The sequence below is a fragment of the Diabrotica undecimpunctata genome, chromosome 1 (genome assembly GCF_040954645.1).
Source record: "Diabrotica undecimpunctata isolate CICGRU chromosome 1, icDiaUnde3, whole genome shotgun sequence".
NCBI classification, from domain to species: Eukaryota; Metazoa; Arthropoda; class Insecta; order Coleoptera; family Chrysomelidae; genus Diabrotica; species Diabrotica undecimpunctata.
The window spans coordinates 135050219-135072525 of record NC_092803.1 but is presented as its reverse complement, the minus strand read 5'-3'; the positions used below and the strand labels follow the sequence as shown (position 1 = coordinate 135072525).

Below are 22307 nucleotides of genomic sequence, written 5' to 3'. Positions count from 1 at the left end.
TCACATTGTGTATTAATATAATATATATATATATATATATATATATATATATATATATATATATATATATATATATATATATATATGTATATATATATATATATATGTATATATATATTTATATATATATATATATATATATATATATATATATATATATATATATATATATTTCAAATTATTTTTCGACCGTACTGTTTTAAATATTGATTTATAGTATCAGCAATCGGTCAGGAAATAAAACTCAATTTGTTCAGTCTCAATATTTCGTCACGATTTTGTGACTTCTTCAGGAGAAAACTGTAAATTCTAATATTATAATATAATAATAATAATATAATAATATTCTAATAAATTTACAGTTTTCTCCTGAAGAAGTCACAAAATCGTGACGATATATATATATATATATATATATATATATATATATATATATATATATATATATATATGAGAGTACGTTATGTGGTAGAGAGAGGAGGGTGAAAGACGAACTTCGACGAATTATAATACTCGATATAATCGGAATATACCACCGAACCCTTACCAACCCGCACTGAGGCAGCGTGGTAAGGTGTGCCTCACAACATGAACGAAACATTTAAATCATGGCCCCCATTCTCCGTAGGCCCCAATGGCCACGAATGGGTAGCTTTCGATATCATGCCAGGAGGGCAGAGTGTGCTAAGGATCTGCGGAGTCTAAACCGCTACCCAAATAAAACAACAATGTTATATATAGAGACATATAATTCCGCTCGCTATCAAATTCATCCAGACTTGTAAAACTGGAAAAAGAAAATCAGATTGGCGTCAGGAAACACATTTTACAACCGAGGCACATTAACGGGCGGAACAGGCGGTATGAGATTCCTAATCAACAAGAAATGAAATCTTTTAATTGCTTTGGTGACTCCAACAATAAAGTTAACTTTCCTTTTTTTATAAAAAAATTTAATTTTTTTAGATTGTTTACTAAGCTCTAATTAAAACATTTTAATGCATTACATACATCTAAACCTATGCATTTGACATTGTTTGACATCTTTATATGACTTTACAATCATTAGAACTGAAGAAGTGCAGAAATTACTGCACGAAACGTTTTCTATTAAAAGATTGAAAGAAGAGAAGAGACAAGTTTTTTTCTCCTTGGCCGATATAATCATTTACAGTGCGATTTTAATCTTACTCACATTGTGTATTTAAATATATATATATATATATATATATATATATATATATATATATATATATATATATATATATATATATATATATATATATATATATATATATATATATATATATATATATATATATATTTCAAATTATTTTTCGACCGTACTGTTTTAAATATTGATTTATAGTATCAGCAATCGGTCAGGAAATAAAACTCAATTTGTTCAGTCTCAATATTTCGTCACGATTTTGTGACTTCTTCAGGAGAAAACTGTAAATTCTAATATTATAATATAATAATAATAATATAATAATATTCTAATAAATTTACAGTTTTCTCCTGAAGAAGTCACAAAATCGTGACGATATATTGAGACTGAACAAATTGAGTTTTATTTCCTGACCGATTGCTGATACTATAAATCAATATATATATATATATATATATATATATATATATATATATATATATATATATATATATATATATATATATATATGAGAGTACGTTATGTGGTAGAGAGAGGAGGGTGAAAGACGAACTTCGACGAATTATAATACTCGATATAATCGGAATATACCACCAAACCCTTACCAACCCGCACTGAGGCAGCGTGGTAAGGTGTGCCTCACAACATGAACGAAACATTTAAGTCATGGCCCCCATTCTCCGTAGGCCCCAATGGCCACGAATGGGTAGCTTTCGATATCATGCCAGGAGGGCAGAGTGTGCTAAGGATCTGCGGAGTCTAAACCGCTACCCAAATAAAACAACAATGTTATATATAGAGACATATAATTCCGCTCGCTATCAAATTCATCCAGACTTGTAAAACTGGAAAAAGAAAATCAGATTGGCGTCAGGAAACACATTTTACAACCGAGGCACATTAACGGGCGGAACAGGCGGTATGAGATTCCTAATCAACAAGAAATGAAATCGAAAAATAGTAGAAATAACTAGTGTCTCGAATAAAGTAGCTAGGTTCCTTAAAACTATCAGAGATATACAATATACAAATTATACAAATATACGCCTCAAAGATTACTCACACTGACGTAAAAATAGAGGAACTCTACAGTAACATAGTTAATAAAAAATCTAATAGAGCGGTAGAATGCTATTTCCCTATCCCAGAAAGAGTAATTGTACTGAAGTTAGTGACATCTCATGCCAAACTGAATTTGACACAAGTTTATGCTCCTACGGCGAATGCCGACGAAGAAGAAGTAGAATTATTTTATCGAGATATCGAAGAGGCACTTAGAATAACGAAAACAAGAGAAATCACGATAGTCCTAGGTGATCTCAATGCAAAGATTGGAAAGGGACAAAGCGGAAAGTATATAGGAAACTATGGTCTGGGAAATCGAAACGAGAGAGGAGACCGCCTGTTACAATTCTGTCAAGAGCAGAACTTTATTATTACAAACACATTTTTTATGTTACCAAACAGACGACTCTATACATGGCGATCGCCCGCAGATACATCGGAGAAAGTAGTCAGGAACCAGATAGACTACATTATGATCAATGAAAGATACCGTAATGCTGTTAAAGCCGTGAAAGCATATCCTGGATCAGACGTGGCCTCAGATCACAATCCACTTATAGCCAAAATTACACTCACCCCTAAAAATATTAAAAGACATCAAAGAATCCCTACAATAGACACAAGAAAACTTAAAGAACCTTAAGTAAAAGAATGACTCCAACATGAACTGCATGTGAACTGCAACAAATTGAACACAAACACCAATGATATTGACGAGTACTGGAATCGACTAAAAGATTGTCTACTGGAACCCCGTAAAGAAATACTAAAGACTTCCTCAAGGAGAAAAGAGGAATGGATGAATGACGAGATACTCAATATGATGGAACAACGGAGATAATTTAGAAACAAGGGTAACAATAAATACAGAGAGATAAACCACGAGATTAGAAAGACGATAAAGCAGGCAAAAGAAAAATACTTTGAAGAGCAATGCAAAGAGACCGAAGACCTTCAAAATAAATATGATCTGTTTAACCTACACAAGAAAGTCAAAGAACTGGCAGGACTAAGAAAACAAAATCCCACTTGTGCAATTCTGGATAGACACGGTACTGCTATAACACATACGGACGAGAAAATACAAAGATGGGCAGAATATATCGATGAATTGTTCGATGATGAAAGAGGAGATCTGGAGCACATAGAACTTACGTCAGAAGAAATAGGTCCATATATTACAAAAGAAGAAATATTGCACGCATTAAAAACAATGAAGAGCGGGAAAAGCCCTGGACCTGATATGCTTCCTATAGAAATCCTAAAAATTCTAGATGAGAAGCACATTGATGTTTTAGTGACACTCTTGAACCAAATTTATAGTTCAGGCGTATTACCCAAAGAATGGTTAACATCTATTTTTATTTGTCTCCCTAAAAAGAAAAACGCAAGAGAATGCAGCGATTACCGCACCATTAGCTTAATGTCTCATACGCTAAAGTTACTACTTAAAGTCATCCATAACCGAATATATGACAAACTGGACATAGACGTTAATAATACACAATTTGGTTTTCGCAAAGGCCTAGGAACACGTGAAGCTCTTTTTTCACTTAATATACTAATACAAAGATGCCTGGACGTCAATATACGCATGTTTTATTGACTATAATAAAGCATTCGATAAAGTACGACATAAACATTTAATGAATGTCCTGAAATTAAAGAAGATTGACTACAACGACATCAGGATCATATCAAATTTATACTATAAACAGCGAGCAAAAGTACGTTTTAACGAACAGCTGTCAGAAGAAATTGAAATTAGATGTGGAGTAAGACAGGGATGCGTATTGTCGCCAATTCTTTTCAATGCCTACTCCGAAGAGGTCCTGAAAAAAGCTCTTGAGGGTGAAACAGCTGGAATAAAGGTAAATGGAGTTCCCATTAACAACATTAGAAATGCGGACGACACTGTGATCTTAGCCGAAAATATTAAAGATCTTCAGAGACTGGAAGACGAAATTTATGAGAATATCGAAAACTCAAAGAAATAACGAGAATCTTCTAATAAACGAAACCAACGTCGAACAAGTGGACAAATATGCATACCTGGGAACAATGATTAACTCCACAAATGAGTACAATTAGGAGATAAAAATAAGAATAGAAAAGGCTAGAGCAAATTTCAACAAAATGAGAAGAGTTCTATGTACCAGGGATTTAAAACTGGAACTAAGAGTTACGTTGGCGAGGTGCTATGTTTTTTCGACTTTATTTTATGGAATGGAATCTTGGACCTTGAATGCGACAACAATGAAAAAACTGGAATCATTCGAGCTGTGGGTGTACAGAAGAATTCTGAAAATATCATGGACAGAACACGTCACAAACAAAGAGGTTCTGGGAACGATGAACAAAAAAATGGAAATTTTAAATTCAATAAAATCAAGAAAATTAGAATATCTCGGACATATTACACATGGAGAGAAATACACCTTGCTCCAACTGATTATGCAGGGAAAGATCCAAGGAAAGAGAAGTATAGGGGGAGAATGTCATGGCTGCGCAACCTGAGAGAGTGGTACGGATGTACATCAAATGAACTTTTCAGAGCAGCCGTCTTAAAAGTCCGAATAGCTATGATGATTGCCGACCTCCGCCGCGGAGATGGCACTTGAAGAAGAAGAAGACAGTAACATAAATGAAGCATTAAATAACAATAAAAATGTTTTTAAGTATTTATTTGCTGACTTTAATGCCAAAGTGGTAAAGAAAAGCGAGAAGGAACAAGTGGTGGGAAAGTATGGAGTCGGTGATAGAAATAAGATGGAAAAAAGACTTGTTCATTTTTCACACTACCAAAACATGCCAATTGCAAATACATTCTTTAAGAAGAAGTCAAACAGAAAATTGACTTGGATAGCACCGAATAAAATCACTAAGAACAAAATTAACTTTATTCTAACCAACAAGATTGTTACAATAAAAGATGTCGGTGTAATAAATAAATTTCAAACAGGCAGCGACCATAGGCTAATCAAAGAAAAAAATGTTCTATATCTAAAACTAGAAAGAATAAAATTAATTACAAAACCAAGAGTAACCGGTATAAATATTAACAATCTAAAAGAAAACTCGGATCACTACCAAAGGACAATTGATGACTACATGACCAAATCGACAGCTCTCAAATATTGGAAATCATCCTTGATAGTGCCAAAGAAATTAAAGGCCCGCAACAACAAAATGGACATGTAAACTGTCTTATAAAACTTAAATAATGCCTAAACAAAGAGTGGAAATGAAAGTTATTAGCAACATACAGAGAATATAATACACAGAACTTTGTAAGACAATAAGAAAAAGTATTAAGGAAGATATGAGAAAATGCATAGAAATAACAGATAGGGAAATGAGAATGGCCATAAAAGCAATCAAAATAAGAAAGCACCGGGACCTGGAGGCATCTCACCTGAGCTTATAACATACTGATCAAAAAAATTACACCCGATGATACAATAAATATTTCAGAAAGCCATATATGGAGAACAGCTCCCAAAGGAATGGACGGAAGCATATATGACATCTATATTTAAGAAAGGAGATAGAAAACAATTTGAAAACTACATAGCAATAAGCGTAATATTATCAACAGAAAGATTATATGGGAAGATACTGCGAGAAAAAGTCTAGCAAGCGATAAAAGGCAAAATCGGAGAGGATCAGGCAGGCTTCACGGCAGGAAGATCATGAATAGACCACATATACACACTGGAACAACTTTTGGAAAAGAAAAAAAAGCAAAAAATAGAGATATACATTTGGCATTTGTGGACCTGAGAAAGGCGTATGACTCTGTACCAAGGTCAGAATTATGACAGGAATGTACAAATAGGAAATACAGACGGAGCTCATAGAAGCTACAAAAGCTCTGTATAAAGAAAATAAAGTGTCCATTAAAATGGGAACAAGAATCATAGGAGACTTAACCACAACAAAAGGGCTCCTGCAAGGTTCTTCCACCTCTCCAACCCTATTCAAAATATACTTAGAGAAAGCCTTGACTACATGGAAAAGAAAATGCGAAGGCATGGGAGTACCGGTAAGTAGTGATTGCACAAGACGAAGACGACCTCAGCTACATGATAAAGAAACTACAAGAAGAATATACCAAGGCTGGCCTAGATATTAACCTCGCGAAAACAGAGTACCTGTCTACAAGTGAAGTAGACATAGAAGATCTACAGATTGATGACAACGTAACAATCAAAGGAAATAATAAATTCAAATACTTGGGGTTTACAATCATGAAAGAGGCAACGACAGAGGAAGAAATTACACAAAGATTAGGACAAATAAGAACAGCAAGGTGGGATAGACACTTAAATATGAAGACAAAAACACAGATTTATAAAACATTAGTGCGAAGTATTATGTCATATGGGGCTGAAAATTGGATCATAAACAAAAAAAAACAGCAGAAAGATGTAGCAATAATAGATCTAAAAAGGAAAGAATGGATTAGACATAAAACCAAGGTTATTGATGTAATACACAGAATTAAATATTTAAAACGGCAGTGGGCGGGACATTTAGCGAAAAGAACTGACAATAAATGGTCCACTATAATTACACTGTGGTATCCAAGACGCATCAAGAGACCAAGAAGACGTCCAAATTTAAAATTAGACTATGACATTAGAAAACAAGCCGGTACAACATGGCACAGAAAAGCAAATTTTAGACGAATGAAAGTAAAAACATAAAAAAATAAAAGTGAATTTTTAACTTACCATGAGTGTTTTCTCGCGAAAATCAATCGTGATTTTTTTATATTATGCAGCAGTAGATATATTTAATTAAGAATTAAAAAGTTTATAAAGTCTTATTAAATACTGCTAATATAATATGTACTTTAAACATAAATTAAGTAAAGCAAAATATACTACACTTTACCTTTACAAGTTGTTGTGTTTATTTCAAGCAGTGGCACTATAAAAAAAATAAAATAAATGATTCTATATATATGCCCAAAATTATTATTATTAAATATATCAGTATTCCACGTGCAGTCACTTATCAAAAGTAATATTTTGGCTAAATTAAAAAAATACGCTTACCATCAAGGACAAATTAATAATTCAGTTTTTTCTTATTGACTACAGGTACTGAAAACTAAACAAAATGCAAACATTTATATACAAAAGAAACAATTAAAAAAATAGTCTTATTACTACGGAAAATCATTTAATAGTTTAATAAATGCCTATTGCAGATAATTGAATGTCATTACATTGATTCTATGTATATGTGACTATAAATGCAACGTATTAAACTTTTTTTTAGCATGTATCATTTTAGTTTGCGTGACTTTACATGGATATACGAGGCCTAAATTTATACGAGGCTATTTGAGTTTGTACACATCTACGCATGTCTGATGATAGCAAGCGAGGTTGAAACGGCCATAGTATGTTGTATATATATATATATATATATATATATATATATATATATATATATATATATATATATATGTATATATATATATATATATATATATATATATAAATATATATATATATATATATATATATATATATATATATATATATATATATATATATATATATATATATAAATTAAGGATCACTCAGAAGAGTGGTGGGTTTTTTTCGGTCAAAAGGTGGAGAAAAAAGACAAAGTTGATGGCTACTTCATCTATTTATTGAAGACGCTTCGCTTTCTTAATCAGAAAGCATCATCAGTTTATCTAAAAAGAACAATATGAAAAAACCGCACAAGCATTGAAAAGTTGTTAAATGTGTTGCCTTAAAAATATATGTAGCAGTCAGTGATATTAAAGTTGTCTTAAGTCTCTTTACAGATTATTAAAATTGTGCTTGATATTTGCCTTTAATTTTTTCAAAGTTCATTTATTCAAGCATTCAACCTTATATCAATATTATATTTATGTTTAACATGATAATAACTGCATATGTTTCTGGTATAACATCTACCATCTCTTGGAGATACTCATAAAATTTCTCTCTGGCTTTTGTCTGTTTTTGTCTTGTCATTTTAAAAATACTAGAACAGGTTTGGCAGAAGGAAAGAGAACAGAGATCCACCACGAAAGAGACGGGACGATAATATTCCACTTAAGTAGGAGGCACCGTCATAAAGAAATAGGCAATTTACCTATATAAAAGAAGAAGCATTTTAATTAAAATTCGAAAAATTTTTGTCACTATATATTAAGTAAGCATTCTAAATTCATCATCATTAGTTGGCGCTACCGCCCTTCGTGAGTCCTAGCCTGCCTCAAAATATTCTTCCACCTTTCCGGTCGAGTGTCTGTGTTCTCTATTCCCTTACTCCAGTCTTCCTTATATAGTCCTGCACATCTCCAGATATCTGAGTTTGGGTCGCCCACTTCTTCTTCGTATGACTGGAATTCTAGATTACCGCCCGGAAAATAAACAACATAAAAACATAAACAATATTCTTAAAAAGTTATTATATGATGAAAAATTATGACCATGATTCTGTTCATAATGCTTCTACACGTGTGTCACCTTACAACACCTTTATGATGTATGTCTTCGACAATAACATATGAACAATGTTATTGTTGATGATGAAGTATTTTATTTAACGAGCATGTCGACTTTGACAAGACTTTTTTCTGTTCCAGGTGAAATTTTTTAGAAAGTGTTCCATTAAACTATCTTTGTGATTAGATTGTGACTTTTGTTAATTGTTTTTATGTGTTTTAAGGTTTTTTTAAGTCATGTGTTCCGAAATAATGAATTTATTCTAGACTTTCTAGACTTCTAATTACTACACTTTTTTTTAGTCGTTGCCAGTTTGAAAACAAATTTATTTTTCATCTTCAGAGCATTATTAGGTCCCTACAAATATTTTATCCTGTCGCTTGTACATACTGATCTTACTACACTTGAATGCAAAAAAATCGACTCAAAATTATTTTGCGAAAGTTCGTCTCCTGTTTTAATCAAAAAAGGTGTAAATTTAAAAATATTTAGGATACAATTATTAACCTCATTATTGAGTTTGAAAAAGTTTTGATTTTTGGTAAATCGGGTGACGTATTACAAATAAATAATGCAATACGTAGAGAGGGGGTCAGAATTTGACTCATTGAAATCGACACGCACCGACTTAACGCGTTCGGTGAACATCGTAAGCATCAATTTCCATAGTAACCCACTAATACATCAGTCAATTAAGTTCGCAACTTCATAACAAATGGATACCACATCCATCAAAGCAGCTCAGGCAGTAGCATTATTGAGAGAAGACCTGAGCCAGAAAGCCGTGGCAAATCGACTAAATGCCAATCTGCTGTGTCCCGAGTGTATCGTCGGTACCAAGATACTGGTGATTATGTCCGCCGACAAGGAGGAGGTCGTAAACGAATAACAACAAAGAGAGATTATCGATTTCTTGTATCTAAATCTCTGAGAAATCGACATTTGACTGGTGCTAATCTCAAAGAAGAGCTTAGAGAGGTTCGAGGTGTGGTTACCAGCGTTTGGACAGTCAGAAGGAGACTGAAAGCAGCCAAACTGACACCAAAAAGGGCAGCTACGGGTCCCAAGGTAACTGCAGCCCAGAAGCAAAGACGACTAGAATTTGCTCGCGAACATCTGGATTGGGACGACTATCAATGGAGTCAGGTATTATTCTCCGACGAAAGTAGGATCTGCCTACATGGCAACGACAAGAGGCGTCGAGTCTATAGAAGGCCAGGGGAATGATTTGCTCAATGTTGTATACGAGAAATTGTGTCATATGGAGGCAGTTCTTGTATGTTTTGGGCAGGCATTTCTATGGATGGGAAAACCGAGTTGGTTTTCGTGCCTGGTGGACGACGTGGTGGAGGTTTAACGGCGGATCGTTACATCAGAGATATTTTGGAGGAAAATATGGTTCCATACGCGGGATTTATTGGTAATGCCTTTATTTTATTGCATGATAATGCACGATGTCATACCACACGAGTCACCACCACCTATCTGACTGAGATCGGTATACCTACAATTAATTGGCCTGCATTGAGCCCGGACATAAATCCAATAGAGCATGTTTGGGATGAGCTTAAACGAAGGGTCCAGGATAGAAATCATGCATCAAGAAGCATAAGGGAATTGAGAGCTGCACTTAATGATGAATGGGAAGCAATGCCTCAAGAATTTATTAGAAAAGTCATCCGATCCATACGAAATCGATTGGAAAGTGTAATTAGGAGTAGGGGTGGTAATATTAAATACTGAATAATTAAGAAATTTATGTTGTAACTGATGATTTCTCTGTTCATAACGTCTTTCTTGCGTTAGTTCCAATGATGAATATTTAGGAAACTCTGTTTGTATTGCATACTATTTTTAAAATGCGTCTTTCAAATAATGCAATAAAAGTTTTTGTAAGTTCAATACTAAAATTAATGTTTGCACATTACATTTTTTTATTTTCATAATTCTTACATTGAAACAGAAGGTGTAATCTCAAATATCGCTTTTGAGTCGATTATTTTGCACTCAAGTGTATATTGCCTATCATGAACTAGACTATATTTGTCCACTGCTAAAAGTAAGCCTCTCGTAAAATTTCCCATCGATTTCTATCTTGTGCTTCTTGCATACAATTTGTGAATTTGCTTAATAACATCCATCCATCTAGTCGATGGTCGTCCTCTGTTTCAATATGTCTGTTGTCTGGTCGCCATTCAAAAATCTGTCTGGTCCATCTATCATTCGTCATTCTGACAACATGTCTAGCGTAAGCCCATTTAGCCATGGCCATTTTTTTAACTGCATCCATGACTCCTGTTCTTCTTCTTATTTCTAGGATAGGTACTTTATCTCCAATGGTAATACCCAACATTGATCTTTTCACAGCGTGTTGTGTAACTCTTGTTTTATTTATGGTTTTTTTTTTTCAGAGTTACTGTTCCTGTACCATATGTAAGGACCAGTAAAACACATTGTTTAAAAACCTTTCTTTTTAAACAAAAGAGAATATTAGACTTAAAAATGTTGTTTAATCTACCAAAGGCAGCCCATGTGAGATCTATCCTTTTTTGTATTTCAGTTGTCTGATTATCTCGGCCTACGCAAATCTCATGCCCTAAATCTTTGTAAGCTCTTAGTTGGTCGATGCTATGACTTTCAATCTGAATTTTCTGGCTGGCAACAAAGTTGGTCATAAATTTTGTCTTTAAGGTGTTAATTTTAGGACCAATTGTTTTTGATGATACATAGTGCATTTCCAAAATATTTATAGCTTTATCAGCTCTATCAAATGGTATAACGATATCATCGGCAAATCTTTGGTAGGTCCTCTCCATTTATATTAATTCCCATATTATCCCTTTGTCATTTGCTTAAACGTGTATTCGAGTACAACTGTAAATAATTTCGGGGACATAGTATCACCCTGTTTAACCACGTTTTATTTGAAACTTTTTGGTATCTTTCTAAAGTCGGACACAAGCTGTACTAGTTTCGTAGATACTCTTAATCAAGGCAATATATCGATAGTCGATGCGGCAGTCAGCCAATGCTCGAAGCATTTTATGATGATCTATAGTATCAAAGGCCTTTTCATAGTCTACGAATATAAGAAAGATAGGGTTGTTGTATTCTTTGCACTTTTCTCTTAGTGTTTTATAACTTGTAGATGATCATTTGTTGCGTATATGGAGCGGAACCCAGCCTGTTCGCAAGGTTGGTAACTATCCAGTTTGTTCAGAAGTCGATTTGGTATTATCTTCATGAATAGTTTATACAAACTAATAAGTATGCAGTTCTTTAGGTCTGAGCTGTCACCTTTTTTGTGCGTTATGGTTACTAGTTCATTAAAATTTTTTCGTCAAACCAAACTTTCCTCGGGGATTTTGTGATGCAATAATTTTTCCTCTTTATAAGAAAGGAAATATGGAAAGTGCAGAAAGTTATCGAGGTATTAGCTTCTTAAATGCAGTAACCAAACTCATTGCGGCATTGACTTTAACCAGACTTACCTCGTGGGTACAAAATAATAACATTTTAAATGAGTTTCAGGCAGGATATAGAACTGGCTATTCAACTATAGACAACATTTTTAATCTTACGAGTATAGTAAACATCCAACATGCACGGGGAGTAAAAAATGTTTATACATTTTTTGTAGACTTTAGTGCTGCCTTTGATACAGTTGATCGATGGGCCCTTTTTTACAAGTTGAGTCGCTTAGGATTATCTACTAAAGTACTGAATTTGTTAAAAAGTATGTTCGCAAGTACAAAATCGGCAGTCTGGTCAAGGGAAGGTCTATCTGAATGGTTTGACTGTAATGTAGGAGTGAGACAGGGATGTCTTTTAAGTCCATTACTGTTTGCGCTTTTTGTGAATGACCTGCATGACGCATTGGGAGGCGGTTTGGAGATAAATGGTTTAATTATAAGACTTTTATTAGTGTGTTTGGCATGGATACTAGTCCTTTTGCCACGGACTTTTATTATATGCAGATGATTTGGTTTTGATGGCAATCAATCCGAAGGTGCTACAGCGGATGATTAATGAACTGGAAAAATACTGTAGGATGTGGAATCTAAAAATTAATTTAGATAAATCCAAAATTCTTGTATTCAGAAGAGGAGGTGGTGTGATCAGGGAATCTTGGAAGCTGAACGATCGAGTATTAGAGGTAGTGAATAACTATAATTATTTGGGAATGATACTAACACCCAAGTTGTCGTTTAAAGCTCATCTAAAAAAGCGCCAGAGTTTGGCAAAAGTAGCGATTCACACGGCTTGGAGTAGGTTAGTGTCTAAGGCTAATATACCCTTTTTGGCTAAAGTAACAGTGTATGAGTCGGTGATAAGATCAATTTTGACTTATGGGTCTCAGGTATGGGGTCTTTTTGGGTACAATGAGGTGGAAATCAGAAGATTTTATATAAAAAAAATGTTCTCTTGTCCAAGGTATTGTCCTAACTTTATGTTAGATTTGGAGACAGGTATTGCTAGAGTCAGCCTATATACAATGAATTTACATCAAAAATATGTTAAAAAAATACTAGGATATTCGAGTGATAGGTTGCCAAAATTTCTTTTGAAAGAAATGATAAAAGCAAGGTGTGGCTGGTGGAAAGATTGGATGAGCATGGGAGACAAATTTGGAATTGAGGTAAGGTGTGAATGGGAATGGAGAGAAAGCTGGCCTAGTATGATTGAGAATATGATAGAAAAAAAGAAGGAGGAGATACAGCGTCAGGCTGAGAATAGGGCACTCAAATCAAATTTTTGTGGACACTACAAAGAACTGCGGGAAGAAGAAGTAAACATGCATTATCTACTGGAAATGGAAAATTTTGGGGACATTCGATGGCTCTTCAAATTAAGATGTGGAGTTCTATATTTGAATGATCTACCTGACAGAAATGATGAAAGAAGGTTTTGCTCACTGTGTAACACAAAGGAAAGGAAAGATGTGATACATTTTTTGGGAAAATGTTCGGTGTTGAGACATATTAGGTTAAAGTGGTTGGATCGACATGAACTTAGTAGAGTGGAAGTAGTTACAATAATGATACAGGGAAAGGCTGAGTTAGCAGGTTATTGTAGGGAAGCACGGGCGTATAGGTATGAGTTAGTGAGCCTATTTAATTACTAAATCTATTAGCATGGTGTTATTTCAATAGTATTAAAATATTAAAATTAGTATTAATAATTTGTTTGCGAATAGCTATTATCTTTTTATCTGTCTTGTCTATCTTGACTATCTTGTTATTATTATTATTATATCAACAGCTTTCACCCCCTCTAAGGGACACATTCAATCATTTTAAATGCAATATATACCTTACTGTTATACTTTGTTATTACTGTTTAGTCTAGGGCGAAGTGCTACTTAGTAGGATATACACATTTATTTTATTACTTACATTTATATGAATATTTACTTAATTTATTTTTTATTAATTTTAATGAAATTGTTAGATGTAATGAACCTTAGTGTAATTTTTTGTATATTAATTAGGGAATAATATTAGTTTGCCAACCCTCCTGATGGCATGTGCCAAGGAGAACAAATGTCACCAAAAGAGAAAATTGTATTTTTTTTAATGGGAAGTAAAAAGACATTATTGATTGATTGATTGATTAGTTCATTATAACATTTGGAAGGGGGTTACAGGTCTTATCAAACAAATATTGTTTTTCTCAACACATTTATTAGCGTTTCTCCTCCCGTGATTTGTTCTATGATTAGCCCATATTTTACAGGTGATTTATTGTGTTTAATCTCCGAGAGGACTCCTTTTTTCCTCTGTTGTGATATTTGGAATGTCTTCTGAGCCTATATTTTAAACTTTTGGTATTTGACTTTGATAAGGATCTAGAACTTCTACACGTTTATACAATTTATAGTAAAAATCTTGAGCACGTTTTATATAAAATTTGCAAATATTTTTCGAATATTACTCGCCTATTTTTTTTGTATATTACTTAGAGAGTTGCATACATAGGTTCAATAACTAACACCATTATGTAAAATGACTCAATTAAAGATAGAAGAGTTAAATTAATAATAAAAAAGTTTAATGGAATTATTTATCATGTGAGCTTTTCTTTTATCTCCTAAGGTTGTCAAGTAGACGCAATATCTAATAGCCAGAAACTTAAATCGCAAGGTAGTATATTAGCAATTACTTACGTTAATTTTGTAAGCGACACCTGGCTCTACTTAAATTACGGTTTTCGCAAGACTTGCTAACCACGTCCCGAACTTAATAATTAATTTTCGGGGTTTAAGCAGAGACGTAGAAAAAAAATAAGGAGGTGGGAAGTTACCATTTGGAAATAAGGAAAATCGAAAAACAACATAACATAAAATAGAAAATATTAAGTAATAATAAAATTAAGGAGCATATTTTAATTATGACAGAATCGTGAAACTATATATTATACACAAAACTTTGCAACAATAAGCGTTCAAACGTTCAATGCATTACTTTTACTTAAAGTATGCAGCTATTGTTTCTTAATTTGCCTAAATATACAATTGCTTTTTAAAAATATTCAAAAGTAAAACCAAATATAGAATATCAACATTTATAATTTAATACATATTTATTTTTTACTTAAAAACAAATGAAATTATCAAACACTGATATTATAATTAAGAATCTGAAACATTATAGTCTGAATTTATACATGGTTAAATATTTTTCAAACTTTTTAACTAAAAACTTTTGTCTTCTATCAATGAATGTGTTTGGACACAGAAAATTTTCGTTCCATATCAACAGACGTTATATATATACAGGGTGTTTATACATACACGTTATATATACAAAAGTGTATACAAAAAAAGTTACAGCCCTTTGAAGTTACAAAACAAATTGTTTTTTTGCATTATCTTCTAAACCACTTAACATTTTGTAATAAAATGGATACGTTACTTTCTTGTTCTAAAAGCATTTTTCATAAAAAAAGAAACAACACAATCTAAGCGAACAGATAAATTTTAAGGGGGGTGTGCAGCGGTAAATCCCCCCAAACTTTTGATGAGTACGTTCAAATCAAATAAATTTTGTGTGAAATAATCATGTTGAATAACCAAATCATTAGTTTTACACATTATTTAAAATTTTTTTTTTGCTCTTATCACTTTTTCGAAAAACTAGTTTTTTCCTAGTTGGTCATAAAATTAAATTAGTTTCTACGGATACAATAATTACAGAGAGTTCCATCAATAATAGTCAATAATTTAAAACTATCATTTATTGTGTGAATAAGATTTATATTAAAAATTTTGATATTACAATCTCTTATCACTTTTTTCAAAAAACAGTTTTTATTGAGTTACGGCTTTTTCATTACCCTTTAAAAAACAACGTGCAACTAAATAAATGGCTTTAATGAATTAACAAGTACAAAAAATGTCTATAACCTCTATAAATATGATATTACAATAAATGTTCAAAATGACCCCCATTTTCTTCAATACACATTCGGTATAGTTTTAATAAGGAAAACCTAATGCACTGAAAAATTGATTTGCAGCTTCAATTATTCTAACCCACAATTGTTGTTCGTCCTCTATTGTTACAGAATACACTTTCTCTTTTATAAACCCCCAAAAACAAAAGTCCATGGTGATAAGAGGCAAAACAGTTTTAAACTAATAATGCCTCAAAATTCATTCAATTTGAACGTACTCAACAGTTTGGGGGATTTAGTCCTGCACACCCCCCTTAAAATTTTTTTGTGCGCTTAGATTTTGTTGTTTCTTTTGTATGAAAAATGCTTTCAGAGCATGAAAGTAACGTGTCCATTTTTATTACAAAATGTCAAGTGGTTTAGGAGAATGCAAAAAAACAGTTTTTATTTTGGAACTTCAAAGGGCTATAACTTTTTTTGTATACACTTTTGTACAAAGGTAAGTTGGATTCAATCAATTTATTTTTGCCCCGGAATGCGTGATTTAATTTATGACATACCTTTTTGAAACACCCTGTATAGGGCAGTATTTTAATTAAGACAGTAAACTACTTTGTTCTACTAATCATTTTCTAATTTATTTCTAATTTTAATCTCTGTATTTTAGGGAATTTTTTTACAATGAGCAGAAAAGGTATCAATAAGATTAATCGACTTACTTAATTGTAAATTTCTTTGTTCTAATGGCATTATTAGATAGATATAAATAAAAAACTAAAATTAACTTTTATAAACATAAATTCTTTAGCAATTTGTACGTTACTTAAAAGTTCTTGACTTTCAATTACACACTGTGAGTCATTTTAAATATCTAACATAAACATAATGTCTTTTATGGCATCAACATGATTTGCGTAAAAAATTACTGCTTTAATCCATGTTTTCCATCTTGTAATTACGGGCTCTAAAGGCAAACTTGCATATGATAATTTTTCCTTATAGATTGGTACACATAAGGGTGCTTTAAAAAATAACTTTTTAACGTTTGAATTTATTTAGGTATTGACTAAATGAAATTCACTTCTAAGAACTTCTGCTACTTTGTTTATGCCATGTAGAAGACAAGTGGCGTGTACCATATTTGGATAAAATGTTTTTAACTTTCTTCTTTTGTTTACTATATAGGGAGTGGAATCTGCTAAAAATATTTAACAATTAACAGGGAAAGGTGGGAGAATATCGACCGCAGGGTAATACTAATCACTTTCAAATTTCATCTAATTGACGTCGCAGAGCAAAACAGGTAGTGCACTGACCATTTAGTCGTTTTTGATATGCCATAGGCACTTAGTGTCTAGTAAATTTGTGTTTTGTGAAAGATTTTTATAAGATTCTACAATCGTATGTATCACAAAATCATACATACATAATCAAAAAAGTTCATTTTAGCAATGAGCACGTTTTTTCCAACATGATTGATAGTACCCTTATTGTGATAGGTCTTAGTTGATGTTATTTATTTCAGACGCCACGAACATATCACAGAAAAACGACATGATCCTTATTAATCCAGTTACTGTGGCATTTTCCCTTTAAATTTTTTATAACTGCACCGATTTATCTGAAATTTTTTACAGTGGGTAGTAAATTACTCAAAAAACATAAGTTATATGGTGCCGATGTGTGCTTCTACCCCTGGGGTGGTTAGTACCCCATCCAGGGGGTTGAACTTTTTACACTCAAAATAACCCCGGGAATTGATAGAGAATAAAATTTTAAACAAAAAATTTAATATAAATTTTTTTCGCTAAATCAATATTTTTTGAGTTATACGCACATGAAAAAGTAAACTTTTCGCAAAACATGTTTTTCAATGATTTTGTACGAATAACTCAAAAACAAAGCGTTTTATTGAAAAATTTTTAATGAACAAAAATAAAGCTTATAAAAAAACAAAGAGATTTTTTTTATTAAGTATTATAAGTACAATACTAAGCGATTTATAATTGTTGGAAGATGGCTTTTTATTTTTGGGATACTATACTCGATGCATTTAACATCAAATATCGGAAAATGGACATCTTTTTTGATAAAAACTTATACAACACTTTTTAAAGAGCTAGAAAAAACCTTTAAAATGAGCTATGTTAAAAGCCATTTTGACTAAAACAAAGCGAAATACGAAGGAAATAATTTGAATTACTCTAGCGTTTAAAAAAAGGAACGAGCAGTATAAGTAACACTATTTCGATCATAATTGAAATTAAACGTATATCTTCTACAATTCATTTTTTTTAGTGTTATTTATAAGTTTTAAAAGTTTAGCCGGTTTAAAATGCGTATTTTTTGAAAAAATCATGTTTAAATTAAAAAATATTTTTTTAATTATATAAAAATTTATATTTTTTCAAAATAAATCTAAAACTATAAGAGATACGTAAAAAATGGTTTTATACCAAAATGTAGTTTTTTTCTTAAGAAACATTTTGATTTGTTTATTTTTGTTGTAGCTCGAAAAATAATAGAGATATAGCCAATTGAAGTTTGAGATACAGCGGCTGACACACCTGTAATCAGCACTTTGGCCCTTTACTATTTAAAAAGAAAGAATTTTAACATATTTACATCTACTTAGTCTTGTAGCTTTTAAAATTACCTTTAAAATATTTTTTAATGGTCACTGTAGCTTAAAAACTAACGGAGTTATTCTAAAAAAATTTTGGAGCATGTGATTTATATTTTGGAGCATCAACTTATTTTCTGTACATATAAATGCTTTATTCAAGTATATTCGAAAAACTGATAACAGACACACTAACACTCACACAAATATGTATATAATACATACATATATATATATATATATATATATATATATGTTATGTATATAATACATACATATATATATATATATATATATATATATATATATATATATATATATATATATATATATATATATATATATATATATATATATATATATAGTATAGGCACCTCTAAACTGAACATCTGCTTCAGAGAACTAACGAACACAGAGAAGCGACACTCCTTTGAAGTTGTCCTTCAGATCTCGAAGACATTTTAGAAGCTGGGAGATACTGTACAATTTTGCTGTATGGCCTTGCCAAAGACACCCACATGAACAAAATGAATAAGGTCGAAGATTATTCATCATTACTTGCGATACGAATCCTTTATTAAAGCCACAACTAAAAATAGTGCAGTTAAATTATCATCTCTTGTACCAACTGTAAGTGCCCTGGATGAGCATATCAAAAGAGTTTATTTACAAACTCAGATATGGCTTGGAAACAAAGAGATTGATATAATGGATTGGGGATGGTTCAAGAGTGATGATATTTTACAACCAATAAAAATGAAAAGCTCACCTGCACCAGAATAACTATTGAAAATGATTTTTTGCAATTGCAAAAAGGGTTGCGGCTCAGCGTGTGGCTGTCGTAAACTAGGTCTATTTTGCAATGCTACGTGTGGAACATGCTTGACAGACAATGAATATATTGATATATTGTAAATAATTTTTATTTTTGTAAATATATTTTGTATACTTTCTAATGTAAAGTATTTTTGATGCATATTTTTTTAGAATAAAAACATCATGAGTATACTTAATTTTTTAAAGGGGAATTTTTTTGTGAGCATAGAGGTGGTTTTTAAGGGTTAAAAATAAGCAACTATTCAAAAAATATTTTATTGATAAGAAAGGAATTTTTGAATATAAATGTACATTAAAAACTTTTAAACTTGTTTATAAGGATTTTTTTATATATTTTGACATAGGGGGTAGTTTTTAAGAGTCGAAGTATTGCAATCAACCAAAATTATTTTATATAAGTAGAGAATTACATTGTAGATGATATAAATGCACTACAAAAGCGTTTGAACCTGTTAAACGATTTTTTATAATTATTTTTATTAAAAGGGGTGGTTTTTAAGATTATTTAAGGGTTGAGAATGTACACAATATCCATTATTATAATTGACAATATTTCAATTACCTAATTTAACACGATTTAAGTTCAGAAAATGCTTTAATATAAATTTTTTTCATTATTTTCAATAAGGGGTGATTTCACCCCTTAAAAATAAAAAGCTCACCTAGCGCATATATAACTTTTGAAGAGGGAGGTAAGATAAATTTAATTCCAAATTATTAGCAAAATCGATTCAGTTATAAAAAATTTAGAGGTATTGACCTCTTTTCCTCCACAGTGACTGGAGTATATGGGGAGAGCCCTCAGCGATATAGCTGACAAATTACTTTCGATAAGAGGAACATCCAAGTTCTACAACATCCCTTATGGAACATGGCAAGACCGATTAAGAGGTCGTTTCGAGGCCAAAAGAATTACACTAGGACGAAAAGCTGTCTTTGCCAAGAAAGAGAAATCCGAATTTGTATCTAGAATTTTAGAACTGTCGAAGTTAACCTTAAGTCCCGTACCATACGTCAAATGGTTTTTGAATATCTAGAACAAAACAAAATGGCAACGAAAATGTGTGGAAAAGACTTCATTCATTTATGTACCGTCATCCAGAACTCAGTTTGCGTAAAGCAGAAGCAACAAGTTTAAGTAGAATTACTGCTTTTAATCGTGAAGACTCAAAGATATTTTACAAAAACTTGGCAACTTTATGTGATCGTTACAAATTTGAATGTCATCAAATTTTTAATGTTGATGGGTAATGTTTATATTCCCTGTAAAATTGTTGCTGCCAAAGGCCAGAAATAAGTCGGTGCAATTACCAGTGAAGAACGAGGAAAAACCACGAGGCTAGTATGCGCTTTCAGTGCCTTAGTTCAATATATTCCTCCCATGTTTATTTATAAAAGAAATCGGATAAAAGAAGGTTTGGGCAAAAATGGTCTTATTGGGGCAATATACAGATGTTTCAAATCAGGGTGGATAACGGAACAATTTTTTTTGGAATGATTAAAACATTGTCAGCGGCATGTTAGTGCTTCTAAAGAACATCCAGTTCTTTTAGTGCTGGATAAACACACAGCGCATTCAAGCCTGGCTTCTTATAGTTTTTGTCTCGACATCGGAATAAATCTCCTTTACTGCCACCGCACACCTCCCACAGTCTCCAGGCTCTAGATATCACGTTTTTTTCTCCATTCAAGACAGCTTACTACCAAGAATGTGACAAGTATATAAAATAAAAAAATATGAAAAAATCAATACAACAGACGTTACGGAACTTGTTAAAAATACCTCTAATAGGGCTGCTTCTGTTGAGAAGGCTGTAAATGTTTTTAGAACCACGGGGATCTTTTTTTTTAATTCCGAGGTTTTGTTTGAAGAATAATTAATATCTACACCAGTAGTTAAATAATATCAAGATAATGTGTCTTCTCTGCCCGATACACATTAAACACCATCGCCAACACCAGTTCGCCTAGATAAACTACCAGGGCCCAGTGTAGTCGAAAATAAAAACTGCACCATCATTAGAAGATTCTTTATCTGAATCAAAATTGAAGGAAGTTTCAGACATTGATCTGAGCAACGATATGAATAAATCTGTGCAGCTAAAAATGAAAGCTTATCTCGTATATATTTTAGTGAACTAAGTCTCTACCGGTACTACCAGCCAGTAGTTATACAAAAACTAGAAGCAGGTGAACTTACCACTTGACCATTTGAACGTCAATACCATTAAAAGAACAATTAGAAAATAAGCAACAAAAAATACAAGAGAATAATGAGGTTAAGAAAGTTAAACGAACAATTGGAGCTACTAAGATAAAAACAGAAAAATTAGTCAAGAAAATACACCAAACACGAGAAAGCGAACTATGTGCACTATGTTCGAAGTTTGAATCAAATGAATTATGGTGGAGATGTCGACTCTATGGTCTCTGGGCTCATGCAGACTGCACGGAAGCGGATACTGCTACCCTTTATATGTGCTCAAACTGTAAATATTACCAAAGAAATATGCATTTTATACGTAAACCAAAGTAAACTTATCCATAGAACTTGTCCATCTGTGATCGGTATTTTCCATCCTTGATCGATATTACCCATTACTTTTTTGTCGATATTACCTGATTAATCGATATTGCCCGAATTTTTTAAGTTTAAAAAATATGTATTTTTAAAATATTTGTAATATTTTTATAATATTTTTGGAGCAGTTATTGG

General features: G+C 32.1%; 1 protein-coding gene and 1 long non-coding RNA gene across 2 annotated transcripts in view; one reads left to right on the top strand and one right to left on the bottom strand.

Annotated features, from left to right (window-relative positions):
• The window catches only part of LOC140432067 (UDP-glucosyltransferase 2-like), a 45874-nt gene extending 38835 nt beyond the window's left edge, over positions 1-7039 (bottom strand). The window contains exon 1 of the mRNA XM_072519913.1: positions 6973-7039. The gene's annotated coding sequence lies outside the window, so the exon portion shown is untranslated. The remainder of the gene's footprint in view (positions 1-6972) is intronic.
• LOC140440299 (uncharacterized) overlaps positions 1-22307 on the top strand; it is a 605785-nt gene that overhangs the window by 264438 nt on the left and 319040 nt on the right. The window lies entirely within an intron of this gene.